Source organism: Pseudorca crassidens, chromosome 5 (assembly GCF_039906515.1).
Source record: "Pseudorca crassidens isolate mPseCra1 chromosome 5, mPseCra1.hap1, whole genome shotgun sequence".
In the NCBI taxonomy this organism is placed as follows: domain Eukaryota; kingdom Metazoa; phylum Chordata; class Mammalia; order Artiodactyla; family Delphinidae; genus Pseudorca; species Pseudorca crassidens.
Window position 1 is genome coordinate 68,778,773 of NC_090300.1, and position 17,164 is coordinate 68,795,936.

Below are 17,164 nucleotides of genomic sequence, written 5' to 3' on the forward strand. Positions count from 1 at the left end.
AGCCAGAGGCACAGGGTATAACTCCGCATTGGTGTCTAAACTTGACCTTAGGGCAGCCTCCAGGGCCCTTCTAAGTCTGAGGCCCCAAGACAGGGCAGGGCCTGAGACTGTCAGAGCTGCTCAGTGGCTGTACAGATGGGGTCAGCTTGGTGAGAGCCAGGCCACTCCTCCGTGTGTGCCACCGTCCTGCGGGCGCAGACAGCAAAGCATGGTCCTGGGCACAGAGGTGACTTGTTAAATGGGCAGCCTCCAGACTGCTCGAGACTCAGATTTGTTCTTCGAAAAGTGCATGGTACCAATCCCAAGAGGGCTGTTCCTGAAAGTAGAACAGCCACTGCATTTTCTCCATGAAGATTTCACTGTAACTCATAACTTGCATTTTCCTGGTGCTAAGCAGCAACAGCGAAATCGTCATCAGGAATCACAGTTAATTTGAACATTTTAAAAACTATATTTCAGAAAGGGCCTTGAATCTTTAAACACAGCATCTGAAAACACTGGTTTTCCATAAATACATAGATGAGGTAGGTAGAGCATGCAGCTTGGATGAGATCCATGAATCATGGACATACCGCTAAGAGTCTAGCTGAGCAGCCAATGGAGAAGACAGATGACAGAGAACCCAAGTGCCACTTAAAGGACCCCCCTACATGAAAATTCAGCTCTGGGAAACAGTTACATTAGTGCAGGTAAGTTTTTCATTATGCGAGATTTTTCTCAGGATTCCTTTTGATAAAGAGTTTTTCTGGATCACTTACAATATAGTCTGATTTACAAAAAGCCCATCTGTTCACAACACTCAATGTTTGTAACAGCAAAATGGTTGGGTATGGCTACAAAAGAAAGGAGGATCTACTGCTCACATGACAGCGGCAAGGGCAACACCCAGTTGACTCAAAGGAGCACATTTCCTAGAATTTTCAAGAGAGTCTATTTTCTAACAGGTTGTCCCAGTAATTCAAGACTATGGCCAGTACAGATGAGGAGGTTGTGTAGCTTGGATGTAAAATGATGAGGAAGGAACAGGAACTATTTTGTCACACCAGCATCAAAGATGATGGAGGATATTGGAGATGAACCGGGACAATGAAGTAACGCTTGTGTTGCAATGGAGATGAGGCTTAAGCCTGGAGAGAGGTTACGGGTCAGGAATCAGGCAATTAAGAACCAGGGGAATCCATGGATACCAAAGAATAAAACAAAGCTGTGGTGCTGAGATCGGCGAAGAACTAGGGGATTCGTGGGTTCTGAGGCTTCAGCCAGGCATAGGTTCAGAGACCAGAGTCACAAGTAATGTGAACATTGAAGGGGTTCTCAGCTCCAGCCAAGGAACCCCAGACCCTGTAGGTGCGGGATAGGTGAACTTGAGCTCAGAGGTGTGAGAGCACTTGTCTGGAAGGTAGAGCCCAAGGCCAGGCTGGAAACAATGACTCACATGTAATGGTTTATAGTTAGAAGAGGGGGTGCTAATAGTGTCCAAAGAAACAGGAAATTAAATCTTACTCTCTGCTGCCTCCCGTCTATCTATAGTCCCAAGCTCTCATCTTTTTGCAACTCTTGTTACCTGAGTGAGGTACATAGCCAACTTGTCAGAGATTGGTAAGACAGATAGGATGCTCTTCTCAAAGCCAGGCCTTCTGCACAACATTATTGGACTGAAGGAAGTTCTCCCAGAAGGGAAATTAAATCCCGAGGACCTCAGCATTTGATTTGCCTTCTTCTTCCTGCTGCTGCAAAGCTGCATATTTGGTAAGTGATACGTCAGCTTGAAGAAGACCCAGGCTGCTTCCAACAATGAGAACCGCAGACAGCAGTGGCCTCGTCTGCCTGCCCTATGACTTTGAGGGTTGAAGACACGGGAAGCAGGAAGAGAGAGAGCTCTGCACACTTCGCCATTTTACCCAGAGTTATTCGTGAGTGCAGGCATCCTGAGTGGAATGCCTAATAGGGGGAAGATGATGAAAGATAAGGCTTTCGAGAGGCATCATGCACATTTGGGTTAATGGGGGCAGGAGCGAGAGGGAGAGAAAGGAGCAGGGAGAGGCAAAGGGCCCCAGCCAAGTTAAAGCCTTGTAGGTACTGCCTTCTCCTGTATTAGGTAGCACCCTCTAGCAAGTCAAGTTTTATCAGTGGTCAAGATAAGAACAGAGGAGACATAGTGATCACGGAGCTATAACGAAAAGCTAAAGCATTAGAGAGTGGAATTTGGGTCTAAAATCATCTCAGCAAGATGGGGAAATTTGGAATTTGACCAGATAAATGGAAAGATCTTCACTAGGGTCCAAAAAGCACCCCAACACATATAGAATGGGTGAGGCATAGCTTGACAGCAAGCACGGAGGGTGGAAATCTAGACTTTTTCGATTGGCTGCAAAATTAGCCAGGGCCAGCAGTGAGAGAAGGCTGCCAACACCTTCCTGCAGGCTTCTGCTGCCTCGAGGGAAGTGCTGCCCCCGTGGTTGTGAGTTAGTAGTCTGCATCTTCTCCATGCCGGCCAGAGCACCCCAGGGGTCTGCAAGCAGTTTTTTGGAAGGACTTCCACAAAAGGAAGATAGCAAGCATGAAAGTGGTAGGAGGATTAAAAACTATACCTCATAAGAGAAAACCAAAGGACCTGGGGGGAAGAACGCTGGGAGCAGAGTGGTCTACATAGTTTGCATGGCCCAATGCGAAACGAAACTGCAGCACTATTTGTTCAAAAAGCAGGAAAAAGGGGCTATTAAAGGTACTAAAATATAAAGCTTTTTCCTTAAATTTTTTTTACTTATAAAACATAATAAGGGTGATGGGACTTCCCTGGTGGCGCAGTGGTTAAGAATCCGCCTGCCAATGCAGGGGACACGGGTTCGAGCCCTGGTCTGGGAAGATCCCACATGCCACGGAGTAACTAAACCCGTGCGCCACAACTACTGAGCCTGTGCTCTCGAGCCCAGGCTCCACAATAAGAGAAGCCACCGCGATGAGAAGCTCGCGCACCAAACGAAGAGTAGTCCCCGCTCTCCGCAACTAGAGAAAAGCCCACGCGCAGAAATGAAGACCCAACACAGCCAAAAATAAATAAATATTTTTTAAAAAACAAAAACATAATAAGGGTGATAAATAGCAATATATGAGTAGCAACATAAATTTACAAGTTGCAGAAGAACAGCATCTTGGTGTCATAAGTCTATAGAATACAGTAAATAATAATACTTTATTGATGTGATATGTTGACGGATCATAAGATTTTTCTGCAAATTCACTTTTACTTTTAGCGATTTAATTTTCAATATAGTTAAAGGCAGTATGAGTGGCTCTTGGCAAATGCAGGACTGCAAGCTGACAACTGATCTTTTTCATTTTGAGAAGAATCTTTCTGCTGATGCAGGTATTACTGGGCTATTAAGAGTATTTTACAGGCTGTGGCAACACTGGGGTAAACTTCTGATGAATTATTTTGAAATATATATTGTAGTACCTCTAGTGCTGATGATTCTTGTGAAACAATTTTTCTAAAAAGATTTAACTCTTAATACAAACCAGTTTCGTGTAGTCTGAGTTTAATTTTAAAGGACTTTTATACAATGACATTTTAAAGTTTCCTCCTGCATTTCCTATGACTTGTGAAATTCATTCATGAGACCGAAAGTGGCCTCGTGATTTTATATAATTCAGAACATCTGTTTATGCATTCTATCACTGTACCATCAGTTACAAGGAAAATTAATTTTATAATTGTCTTCCTTATTTAAACTTGGTTTATCTAAAGCTTCGTATGAAAATAGTGTTTTTTCCTTGGAATGCAATAATCTCTAAATCTAATTTCTACTCTAAGGCTGTGCATATCTGCCTTGCAATTTTGCATCGGTTTTCAAAACCAGAGTCCGAACTCTGAAGGATGCTGTAACTCCCTGATACGCTTTCTGGCCATGTGCATGCTTTTATTTTGTAACAATTTACTGACAAAGTTTACTGTCTGAGCTTTGGCTGCTCCTATCTTGGCGTTCAGGCCTCAGAGTTATTATTTGTGCAGATGCTGCAGGGATGGGTTCCGAGGACAGACAGGCAAGCTGGCCTCCCACCAGCAGTCTTGCTGCTGCTCTCATGCAGAGTCCCTCCTTTCTCCCAGGGCCTGGCTGCTGCGGCCACCACTGATGCTTCTGCTGCTACAGGCACTGTCATTGCTACCAGCTCCTGCCCCGGCTGCCCAGCCAACTTTTGGGCACATGTGCTGCCTGCTGCCCACTGTGGCAGCGGACTTGGGACCATCCATATCCTGCTGCACCCTGGGGCGTCTCCTCTGTTCACACTCACTTGCTCCACTGTCCCATCAGACTTCATTTACAAAGCATGAGTTCTAAAATAAAATGATTAAGAATTTATGACAGCAACAGCAGAGGATGAAACCAAGTGCAGAGTCCCTTGTGAGGATGAGCCCTGTGTGACTGCACAGGTGGCCCACGCTGCTTGTGGGAGAGGGTTAGGCATGTGATTGGGGGTCCCGTGCTGGACTTAAACATGTCTGGGCATGCATGACTGAGTAGTAGTGTGGGCCCTGCACACTGATTTGCTTGTTTTTTCTTGTGTAAAATGCACAAGGAAGCTTGTGTCTCAGAAGGGAGGGGGCTGGGAGAACAAGATGGATCAGTTCCTGGACCCTGGCCCAGCCTGCGGACAGGCACCCAACTGAGCCCTTTGCAGAGGGACGCTGCAGGCAGAGCTGAAGGAGCCATTTTTCTCAGGGACACTGTGAGATGTGGAGAACCCCTCTGGGCTACTCAGGGGTTCAGGTGACTGCAGGGCACAGAGCCCCTCACAGCTCCGAAGGGAAATCAGCCAGTTGCTGGACCACCAAGTTCCTCAGGAAGACACAGCTGCTCTGCCCTGGGAGCCACCAGGAGCAGCTCTTCCCTGCAGACACCAGTGGCAGTAGTTGGTACAGAGTCCAGTAATGATTCCAACCCAACCGTATTGGCTCTTGACCTTTCGAGGGGCACAGAGCCAGGATTCAAGGCTCCACTTGAATCTTGTGGAGGAAGGATTCAAATCCTTGAATCCTGAGCAAGATGGGCTCCAATCCTGGGCTATTCCCGGGGCTCCCTGCAGGAACGCCGCCCCCCACCCTCTGGCTTCAGCAGAGCTTTGTGAAACAGTAGTTATGTCCTACCCGCTCCCTCCCTGTCTCACAGAGAGAAAGAACGAAATTGCAGATCGTCCTGTGCCTTGTCAGTAAGATGCTATTACCTACCGGTGCAAATGTATACTTCTATAAGGGTCAGGCAGACTATGTAAATGAATGAATTAATCAAGATTTACAAAATAACAGATCCACTTAGCATATTAAGTATATAAAAACAGTTTTTATTTCACAAAGAAATACTTTCTAGCTTTTTAAGTACATGGCTTCTCTGGCTAGCTTTCATTTTTACCACCTTTAGGGAGACATGAGAATATGAGTACAGAAAAATATTTCACTATCATAAAAAAATACCATTTACAATTTTTTGACAATAGGAGGTTGATAATAAAAGGCAACCAATAGTCAACCCCAGTGTTGAGAAGGCAATAAATACTGGTAGGGATCGTGTCAAACTAAAAAGTTCTTGTCTAAAGAGTAGCATAGGGGCTTCCCTGGTGGCGCAGTTGTTGAGAGTCCGCCTGCCGATGCAGGGGACACGGGTTCATGCCCCGGTCCTAGAAGATCCCACATGCCGAGGAGCGGCTGGGCCCATGAGCCATGGCCGCTGAGCCTGTGCGTCCGGAGCCTGTGCTCCGCAACGGGAGAGGCCACAACAGTGAGAGGTCCGTGCACCGCAAAAAAGAGTAGCATAGAATTTAAGATTCAAAATGAGTCCTTTTTGTGTATCAAGAATGTGATTTCAGAAATGATGGAGGATGTATTCACCAGCCAGTAGCTGGACAGCCACTATAGCCCATTTCCCTAATATATATATATATTATATATATATAATATATATATGGTTTTATTTTATAAACTAATACAAATCATGACCCCCACCAAGAATCAACGGGGAGGTGATTATCAGGGGAGGGAGGGCCTCCTGACACTCAGGTTGGAAAAGCCAAGCAGAGCATTAGAATCAAAAGCTAGCAAACTTTAACAAGGGCATGAAACAGCTAATCACAAAATAGATTTGAAAAGGGCCACGAAGTTCATCCCATCGGATGTTAAGGACCTATCAGCTGGATGAACCTGACTTCCTTTCTTGCCCTCCTGACAGGCAATGCTGTGGTTTTGTGGATGAACTGATTTACTCATCAAGAGGGGCAGCTGCTTTCAGCCCCAGTTCAGTACAGGCCCAATGTTGCCAGAGTTCCCTATTTTTTAAAGAGAAACTTGAGATCAGTATTTTTATATGAAACTTCTGAATTTTCAAAAGTTGGCTTGAATTAAAAATAAACTAATAAAACCCCACATGGACAAAACACAGCAGGTCTGGTGGTCACCCTCAAGCCCACCCCTCTTCAGCCTCCACGTGGACCCCAGGGCAGTACACCAGGATGTCATTATTGGGGTCCCTACAGAATCCCAGGACTGGGAGGGGCTGTTGTTCGAGAGGTGGAGAACTAGACGATGGACTGGAGGACGGAAGAGAAAACTACTCTCTGTGAAGCTTGTGTGTATGTCCCCCTGGTTAAATTATGATTCTCAAGAACAGGGACCATCTCTAATTTCTCTCTTCCACCAGCACCTGTCACAGCAAAGGCTCCTGGGATGAAATGGAGTGAATGGAGCAGAGGGAGGGATCCCACTTTGCTGACAGGCGCTCTGCGGGCAGACAGGTGTGACGCAGACCCCTTTACGGAGCGGCATTCTCAGTCTCACCACCTCCTGGAGGTATGGGAAGGACCCAGATGCTGTTGTCTTCATGTTTGAGGTGGAAAAGAGGAAGACTTTTTGCTGAGAAGAGGGCCCAAGTGAGGCAGCTTCCTAACAGCAGGCTAAGGGCCGCCTCTGAACAATCTGGGAAACGTTTCCATTTTTCCATGTTGGGCTGGAGGGACCCAGCCCATCTGGAAATCCCAGGGCAGCAGGTCGTTGGAATGAGACCTGGCCCTCCCTCGAGGTTCCAGCCCCAGCAGGAGCGGCCAGAATAAATCAGGCGGATACGATCAGGTGAAGGCACGTCAGGGGCTGTGCCTGCTTTGTGACCGGAATATTTTCCCCAGGTCTGCTGCTTCCCATCTGAGGAGGAAGAGTGAGCCCTGGGACTCCTTGTTCCTGGACCTCATTCTAGCTGGCTGTGAGACCTGAGAAGTCCCCTGGCCCCTCCAGGCCGATGTGTCCTTGTCACAGAGGTTTGGGAGACATGAGCTCTAAGATCCCTCCCAAGTTTCATGGTTTTTTGATCTTCAAGAGACAGATGCCTTTTCAAGCATCCCTGTGGAGTTCTCCTGGGTTTTTTTTTTTTACCACCCCCAGCCTCCTCCAGCCTCATCAAAGATCTGCACCATGTGTCTGTTTCCTCTACCTACTCCCCCCATGGTTCTCACCTGCTGCTCCAGCTGGGTCCCCACAGGGTGTGAAACCACCTACTTCGAGGTGCAAAGTTTCCAAAACTTTGGCAAGAAGGAAGCAGTTGTTACATTTGTTTTTTCCTCCTTCCCCTGCACTGTGCTCAAAAAGCCTCGTTTAAGTTTTTTCCCTTCCTGAACAGTTTTTCAGAGATTTTCTTTAAAATTTGATGGACTAGCTTCCCACTGGAATGGTTCCCTATGCCCGGGTTTCTTCCCTCTCTTGTGTAATAAGAAGCACAACATACTCCACATCTCCTGTGTGCCTGGCCCCCCTCCCCTCTCCCCTCTCCCTCCTCCAGCTGGTCCCTTCATCTCACTTCACTCTAACTACCTTTCAAAGCAAGTATGGGGAGCCCAACGTTGCATATGGAAACCCTGCCAGAGACTCAGAGTGGCCGGCACACACCCAGGGTTCCCCTCACATACTAGGGTGGGACCTGGATTAGAAGGGGGTCCTTCTAATTTCTAAAGCCTGTGATGTACCCCAAGCACCTGTGGGTGCAGCATGAAAAGAAGTTTCGTGAAGGCTGATGTTTTTGTCTGCTTAGTTCAGGGCTCAGTCCCCAGCACCCCCAAAAGAATGCCTGGTATGTAGTAGACACTCAATTAATATTTGCTGTAATGAGTGAATGGAAAGTGAAGGTCAAGGCCAGTGTTTCTCAACCCAGGCTGAGCATTACAATTACTTGGGAGCTTTAAAAAATGTTGTTGCTTGGGCCTTACACCAGGAGATTTTTTGGTTTAACTGATCCTGGAGACCTAGGAATCAATATTTTTCAAAGGTTTGCCAGGTGATTCCAATGTGCACATGAAGCAGGATTTTCTACCATAGGCATGAACCAAGGAGACAAATGACCACCAAGGACCTGGCACTCTCACCTACAGCCCCAGAGCAGCTCTCCCCACTTTCTTCCCATCCTCCTCTCCTGTCATCCAAGGAAGAGTTGTGAATTGGAAGCTTTGTGGGATGTGCTTGGGGTGCACCCATTGGTGAAGGGCAGGCTTCTTTCTCCAGTATCGGCCATCCTCAGAGTTACCTGAGATCCTCTGCCCGAGATTTTTTCCTTTGTTGAGAATATCTGGTCACGGTTCCTGTGACCCTCATGGCTAGGCAGTGTAATTTCGACTGGGAAACATTTCTATTATAAATAGAAAATAGACATCAGTTACTACTGAGGAAGGCAAATTCTAAAAGGCATCAAATCCATCCAATCACAAACCATGTAACACTGATTAAGAACTTGCTGTGTTCTAGACACTGTATCTTGCCCTAAGAAAAGCCCAGAGTTTGCTCTGAGGTCCTCTGTGATGTGGCCTGATATTTGAGAAATTTATCTCAGGATATTTCAGAGAAATAGTCTGACCTTGATGTCAGAAGCCAAGTAACACCTGAAATTACAGTGAAGCATTGCCTTTCTGTGTAGAGAAGGCCAAAGTGTGACTTTTATTCAAAGATATTCCATGCCACATAAGAAAGCACTTTAATACCCACTGTGCTGAACTGATTCCTAATTGTCCCCTTGTCTGCATCTTGTACCCATAAGTTTGCTGTTTTACTTTTATTTTTTATTGAAGTATAGCTGGTTTACAATGTTGTGTTAGTTTCAGGCGTACAGCAAAGTGATTCTGTTATACTTATATATGTAGATATTCTTTTTCAGGTTCTTTTGCATTATAGGTTTGTGTGTGTGTGTGTGTAATTTTAAAGCCTTTGATGGCAGGGTGCATGTATGATATTGACCTTCTTCTAGCCTCCAGCCCCAACTAAAGCCTAGGCATGAGGGTCACAGGAACAGTGACTAGATATTCTTAACAAAGGAAAAAATCTCACACAGAGGATCTCAGTTAACTCTGAGGATGGACGATTCTAGAGAAAGAAGGCCACCCTTCACCAATGGGTGCACCCCAAGCACATCCCTGGATTTGCTCCCTGGGCTCTAGGCTTTTAGCTCTAAAATCCTATTATTTGAACACACTGAGAATTAGTTTACTATTTAAACCTGGATGGATTTATTTTAAAATGTTATGTGTTTTCTTCTTGAGATCTCAAAAGAATGAAAAGTCTTCCCCTGTAGGGAATGGTTTAAATGTGGTTTTGTCTACGAGCAGGATGAGTTCTTAATTCTTCGTTAGTTATCTTGCCTCAAATGGTTTGCATAAGCAAGTCAATTTTTTGCACTGCTCCTTCTTGGTAGGGACCCACTCATTACTTTATTTAACCCTCACAATAACACTGCAGGGTGTTATTATTCCCATTTTACAGACAATGAAATTAAAGATCAAAAATGTTAAGTGCCTCCTTCCTTCTTTAAATTACATTAATTTTTGACAATGTACAAAAGGTCAAAAAGGGTAGACAATAAGAATGTGCATTCCTTAAAGCCTTGTGTTATGTCAAACCAATACAACTGACAATTTGGTTGTGGTTGTTTGCTTTGTCTCTCCCAAACTTGAACCCTCTGAATGCAGCTCACAATATCTCATATAAGGAAGCCTCCCAGGATTCCTGTCAGTTTCCTTTTAGGTATATTCTCAGAGACTCTCATAGCCCTCACCTAGGTAACACAACTATTTATCTGGTGTCTCTGTGTCCCAGTGGATTGAAAGTTTCCTGAGAGCAGAAGCCTTGCCTGTTTTGCTCACCATTATAATCTCTAGCACTTAGACAGTGCTTGTCACATAACATGCACTCAATACTTGTTAATCAATGCAATAGGTATCCTGGTACATCTAAATTTATACTCCTAGATATAAGGTGCACCTAGAGGTGCAAATGTCAGGTCAAAAGCATGCACGATTTCACTTTCAACAGATACTGCAAATTGTCCTTTTAAAAAGATGTATTAATTTATTTCCCTACCAACAATGTAAAAGAATGCCTGTTTCACCCCACCCTTGCCAAACCAGTTTGATCTTTGACAATCTAAGTGACGATGGAATCTCCAAATATTTAGTCTATATTTTTCTTATTGTAAATAAAGTTGAGCACTTTTCAGATCATCTAAATGTCCTTTGTATTTCCTTTTATGTGAACTCTCTGTGGCCTTTGCTCATTTTTCTGTTGGATTCTAAGTCTTCTCATTGTAGTGACTCTTTTCATGTAATAAGGAAAATAGCCCTTCCTTATACATGTTAGAAATAGTTTTTGCAGCTAGTCATTTGACTTGGTTCATGGCATTTTTTTCATGGAGTTGCAAAAAATATATAGTTGAAACCTCGGAACTTTAAGTTTTCTAGATATTATTTCATCGTTAGAAAAAACATTCTCCACTCTAACATACAAAATTCTCACGTGCTTTCTTCTAGTACTTTTGTGACTCTTTCTCTCTTTTTAAATTAAGTCTTTGACCCATCAGAAATTTATTTTGGATTAAGATATGACATCATATCTTATTTTATTTATTCAGCAAGGTCCTTCAGAGCTGACTCTATAAGCACTGACCCAGGTTGGGGCTGAACTCCACCTCTAGACCAGCCCCTTAGTTGAAAGGTTTTTTGATACCTCATCCAGATAATTCCTCCCTAAATTCATTCTTTCACTTGCTCAGTCATTCATTGATTCATTTTTTCAATACCGTGCCTATTATGGGCAAGATACTTTGTTAAGTGATAGAGATTCAGAGACCAAGATGCAGTTTTCTTCCCTTGAGAACCCCAGATTAGGGAGCACATAGTAAACAGATAGCAATTTAAATGCATGCACACAACAAGTGTGGATATACAGGCACTGGTTTTGACAAGAGCCCAATGAGGAGTACCTAACGCATCTGTAGAAGTGGTGGTGGGACTTCCTGTGGGGAGTGAACGATGTCTGAGCATCTTAGAGAAAGACCAGGCATTAACCAGGCAAGAAGAATCCCAAGTTGAAGGGAAAACATGAGCAGAATTGCATAAGGAAAAACTACAGGGAGTTCATGTCAGGAAGCAGAGAAAGATGAGGCTGGAGAGGCAAACAGGTGCCAAGTAACAGAAGGCCTTGTATGTCATGGGAGTGACTTGGCCCTCATCCTGAGGACAATGAGAGCCAATAAAGGATTTTAAACAAGATAGTGACATAACCATGTGGACGATGCACTAATGGGAGCCAAGAGTGAAAGGAGGAGTACCTGTTGCGAGACCACTGTAACGGTCCAGGTATAAGACAATATAAGTGTAAGTTAAGACAGTGATGTTAAGAACGGAAAGTAGGAGAGATTTCAGGAATAAAGTGGCACTGAACTCTTTGTTCCTCTCATCTCCTCCTGTCTATATAGTCTCTCATTGCTTCCATGGCTCCCTTCCTTACAATGCCTTGCAGCATTTCATTTTCTTCCCCCCCACTCCCCTCCCAATCCCCTCCACTTGTCAATATAGCAGGATATGTCTTTTAGTTGCTAAAGTCTACCCACTCATAGCTTTTGGTCTAGAAAAATTATTTTCCTGAGAAGTAAGTAGACAAATTGGTGTAGGTGGCAAGGAGCTTTCTGGGAGAAAGAAATCAGGTCCCTAATTGCTTTTGTTTTTGAGGCCCAATGTTTTCAGAACTCATGTGATGACTTTCAGTCTTCAAACACCAATTGGCCACAGGTGTTCATTTCTCTGCCTTACCAAAATTTGGCCAAAATGATAACAAAGGAGTAAAAATGGACACAAGAACGTAGAGAACAGGAGAGCAACAGCAGACATGACATTTAAGTGAATTTTTGGAGGACGGAAAGCAGGTGAAATAGTGGTCACTGACTTAAGCAGAGAGGAGCAAATTATAACTTCAGGGTCTGTCATAGAAAACTCTGGCATTAAGTAGAACCACAGACTTCTGAGAGGCTAAGGATTTGGAGGCTTTGCTGAGAAAAAAGGATGAGACCGGTTGGAAACAAGAGTCATTGTGTGAAAGTCCACATATGGTGTGTTGGGATTCCAGATCCCTTCCTCATTCCACATAGCCAGAAAATTGATATTTGCATCCATGCCTCTGAAAATTGTGGCTCAGTGTTTGAAAATCCTAAAGAAAAGCCAATCCATTGATAGGCTTTATCCACATACCCTGGAGCTGTCTAGTAGTTTTCAGTGCCTTCCTCTTAAAATGAATAGATAGCCAAAGATATGACATGTTGAGGAATGCTTCTAACTGAGAGAGACAAAATCTTCAGAAAAGAAAAGGGTGATTGAGGAAAACAGACAATACTTGGGAGCATAAGAAATGATATTGCACCATAAAATAAGAACATGGTGCTATGAGAAAGGACCAATCACAGAACAGGGGAGTCTCTAGCAAAGAATAAATAAATAGAATTGATGTGACTAAGCACATGGAAAATTTAATTGATTGGAATAAGTTAGGGATGATGGAACATTTGGGGAAATAATAATGGATTGTAGAAAAACAGGTAAATGTAAAACAAAGTAATTATAAACCTCAGGAAAATCCAAGGGCCATGCAAGGTTGGAAGCATAATCTAACTCATTACTTGGCTCAACAGTGAAAAATATTTGCATAGTCAAAATCATGAAATATGAGTAGCAATTTAACCATATATTGTGATGGAACTATGTTTGGGAGGAAGGGGAGGAAAAATGGGAAGGAGTGTTGGTATATGAGAGCTAAGTCTTTACCTACAATGGTAGGAAGTTGATAGGAAATGGCTAATAAAATTGATAGATTAAGAATTAGAGAAGAATTGGAAGTCAACTGTAGAAGAACTAGCAAAAGAGGTGTGGGTAGTTGCCTCTAGAGAGCAGGATTGGAGGATAGGAGGGGTGCAAAGAATGGATAAGGGACTGGTATTTTCACTATGGGCCTTTTAGTATCTTTTGACTTTCAAGTCATGAACATGTGTTACTTTGATTTAAAAAATTAATATTGATAAAAAGACCACTGCTAAGGATTGAGACAGACTCACTGGAAATCAATGAACAACAGCAACAAGACACCATAGGCTCCCTAGGGCATGTGGTAAGCACTCAAAAAGTGTCAGCAATTATTACAATAGTGAGTAGAGAAGTCAGCAGACTTTGCAAGGTCATTCCCGTCCATGACTGGCCTTTGCCTACAACTTGCAGGGATTTTTCACGTGTCAACTGCAATACTTAGATTTGACTTGAGAACTGGGCACTGCAGCTCAGCCGAAGTCAAGAGAAACCCTTAACTTGGGGGAAGATAGTTTATCTTGCAGTGAAGAAACCTGGTAGACACCACCTTAGCCAAGTAATCAAGGCTGACGTTCCCAGTGATATCAGGTGACTATCTTCCGTAAGTGTAAAATTATTTCAAATTAAAAGTTAAAAAAAAAACAACCTTATAGAGAAGAAAAAGCAAAAGCTGGGAATAGACAATTTACAGAAATAAAAAATGGTCAATAAACATAGGGAAATAAGCCTAGCACCCCTAAAAATCAGAGAAATGCAATAAAGATTATGAGGGGGCTTTCCTGGTGGCGCAGTGGTTGAGAGTCCGCCTGCCGATGCAGGGGACACGGGTTTGTGCCCCGGTCCGGGAAGATCCCATGTGCCGCGGAGCGGCTGGGCCCGTGAGCCATGGCCGCTGGGCCTGCGCGTCCGGAGCCTGTGCTCCGCAACAGGAGAGGCCACAACAGTGAAAGGCCCCTGCATCCCCTCCCACCCGCACCAAAAAAAAAAAAAAAAAAAAAAAGGTATCTCAGGAGCTCCACCAGAATGGCAAAAAGTTGAAGAAAAGAAAAACAGCTACTACTTATGAGAATGTTCTGGGAGGAGCTCCTCCCAAATGCTGTCTTTCATTATAAGTAGAACTATAATAGTAGTCCTTTTGGAGATCAACTCCGCTTTATCTTTTAAAATAAAAAATCCACATGTTCTTCCGTCCAATAGTCCTTTCTCCTTGGAATCTATCTGACAGAGATAGAAGCAAGAATCCATGGGGATATAATGACCATGTATTTAATGAATTTTTCCAAGTGGCCAACCAAAACCACAATTAAAATCCAAGCAAAAGGAAATCAAATTAAAAAAACAAGACACCAGGGACTAAACCAACGAAAGGAGGAGTTAGATCTGTACAAGAAGAGCATTTTTTCATATTTTTCCCCTGCCTCCCTGGTGTCTGGCCCAGGGCCTGGTCCACAAGGTGGTTATCGTGGGCTGCGTGGAATGAGAAGGGGGGGTTGATGTGGTGGAGGGCCGGGGGACACATGCAGAAGGGGAGCAGGGAGGTCAGAGAGCAAAAGTCTGCGGTTAAAAAAATATCTCCCCCAATAAAAATAGCATGCACGAAAGTCTCATTTATGTCAAATGATACACACATATATACAACATTTATGCGTATGCAAACTACTGTCAACAAATGGTTAATGGGATCATCTCAGGGTGGTGGGATTTTCAGTGATTTTTTTTTTTAAGTTCTTTCTTCCACTTTACACATTGTTCAAATTATTCCAGAGAGCATGCGTTAATAATATAAACCAAAACAGCAATGAAGCTGTTTTCACAGTGAGGAAAAAACAAAACAAAACAAAACAATTTGCCAAGTATCCACCATCCATGAAGCTACCTGATGATTTCTTGAAAACAAAATCGTAACCAGCCCTGCCCTGGGGCAGACACGTTGCTTTATTTTACTATGTGATGAAGGAGGTGGTGTTTCTTTTATATATTTGAACGCTCCCTCTGTCTTGCTATGAGGAGGGTTCCTTGGCATTTTGAGAATTGTTAAATGAGTATATTTTCCCCATTTCTAACCCTGGGATCATTTCTCTGATTTCATTATAGTCTGCTCCATCAATTGTGCTATTCCCCCACTGCAGAACAGGACACCAGCCCTGAGAGGATTAAAGCCCCTGCCCAGGATCACACAATTGATAGAGCTCCAGACACAGCCCTCGGGAGCCAGAGATAAGCTGGAATGACAATTCTGAACCTTCTCAGTCTCCCAGGCCAACTTCATTCTGATGCAGTATAAGCATCTACGCAAAGCCCCCTGTCCCCTCCGCCCTTCTCTGCAGTGGAGCTGCAAGGGCAGGCTGCAGGCCCAGGCCCCTCCACGGATGCTCTCTGATTACAGAACCACTATTAGTCTCCTTCCACCAGCCATGGAAATTCAACTTAGGCCAGTCAGCAAGACTTGGAGAGTGATGATGTTGGCTAATTTCAGACCCCCATCACCGCTGCAGCCTGGCTGTGCTTTCCATGAGGCTGTTTCATCATAAGCTGCTGAAAACGAGTTATTTAAGCCAGCAAAACTCCCACAACAGAGACCAGCTGGAGGAGTGCCAGGCAGAGGCCTTGACATCAGTGCTTCGGGCCCTGGGAAGGATGATACTGACACCAGAGCAGCAGTGACCAGTTCCTCCAGCTGCCCACAGCTGCTGCCCTCGGGCTTACTTTGCACTCAAGATAACAGGCTCTTAGAATAATAAAATCAGGGCATCTTGGGATGTAGAACCGTTGATTCTTAGATTCAGACTCCTGAGAGCAGGGACCAGGGAATCTAGAATCTCTCACTGGAAGGTACCCGGAGGTCACCTGGTGCTGTCTCTCCTCCTAGGTGACAGGTGTTTATTCTGGGGAAGCTGAGGGCAGCGAAGGTGTGGCCACCATACCTCATGACTGTGGGAACGTGCCCAAGGTAGCAAACGTAAGAAGGATTGTTGTGGCTCTATCTTCTGAAATAGTACGTGAGGCCACAAAACGTCCCTCCTTCTTGGTCGCTACCTGAACTACCCTGGCCCAGAAGTCTCTGGCACTCTTGTACTCTCTTGAACCACTGGAAAAAGTTTGAGGAGGCTTTGGAACCTCTGTAATATGCCTTTTAGCACTTCGTCCAAGGAGCTAGTCTTACAGACCATCCCTGAGAAAAGCAAGAGAAAACGGTAAATTCTTACCTCTCTCCACTTCAGAACTATGGACTATTTTCGTTGACATTTTTGTCCTTCCCCCCCCTTTTTTTTTTTTTTGGCTCTTATATCTAAAAACAAACAACTAAAAACAGCCTGTTCTGTGAACAGTATAGAATCTGAGCTAATTTGGTCCTCTCCTTCCTCCCTTGCATCGCAGGCTCTGGCCACAGCCCGTGAGCATTAGAAACTAGCTTGTCACCCACTCGACTCCCCGTCTCATTCTTAAAGGAAAATATTTATATTATGCCACAGAGAGAGTTTCCATGGCAGTGATGACTGGAACACTGTTGCCCTGGCAACCACATGAGTCCATCTTGAATGATCTGAAATCCCCTTCATAGACAAATAAGGAAAGTCTGTCAAAAGTGCTGTTCGGCTGGTTCAGGAGGGGCCCTGAAGGACAGCTTTCTCGCCCCCCCCAAGTTCTCCCTCTGAGGCCTTCTCCTCGGTCTCTAGCTCACCTCCTTCTGTACACTCTCTCGGGAACTTTCCCTATTTCCTGCTCTTCCAGGGCTGGTGTTGCCCTTTTCCTAATCCTCTGTGGAGACACTGCCCAGAGCTCCACAAAGGGCTAAGGACTGGCCTGCAAAGCCACGCCAAAGATAACAGGAGGCAGACTCGACACACAGGTCATCCTTTTTATAGAGCTTGCTGCCTGTCCCCTGGAGACTGGGGGCACGTTCCTCTCTGTCAGCCCAAAGCAGCTCTGACGAGAGAGTTTTACAGGAAAAGACAGACCAGTCTTCCCTGAGGTCCCGCTTCCGGTCATCACACATTGGCAAGTCGCCTCTCTGGGT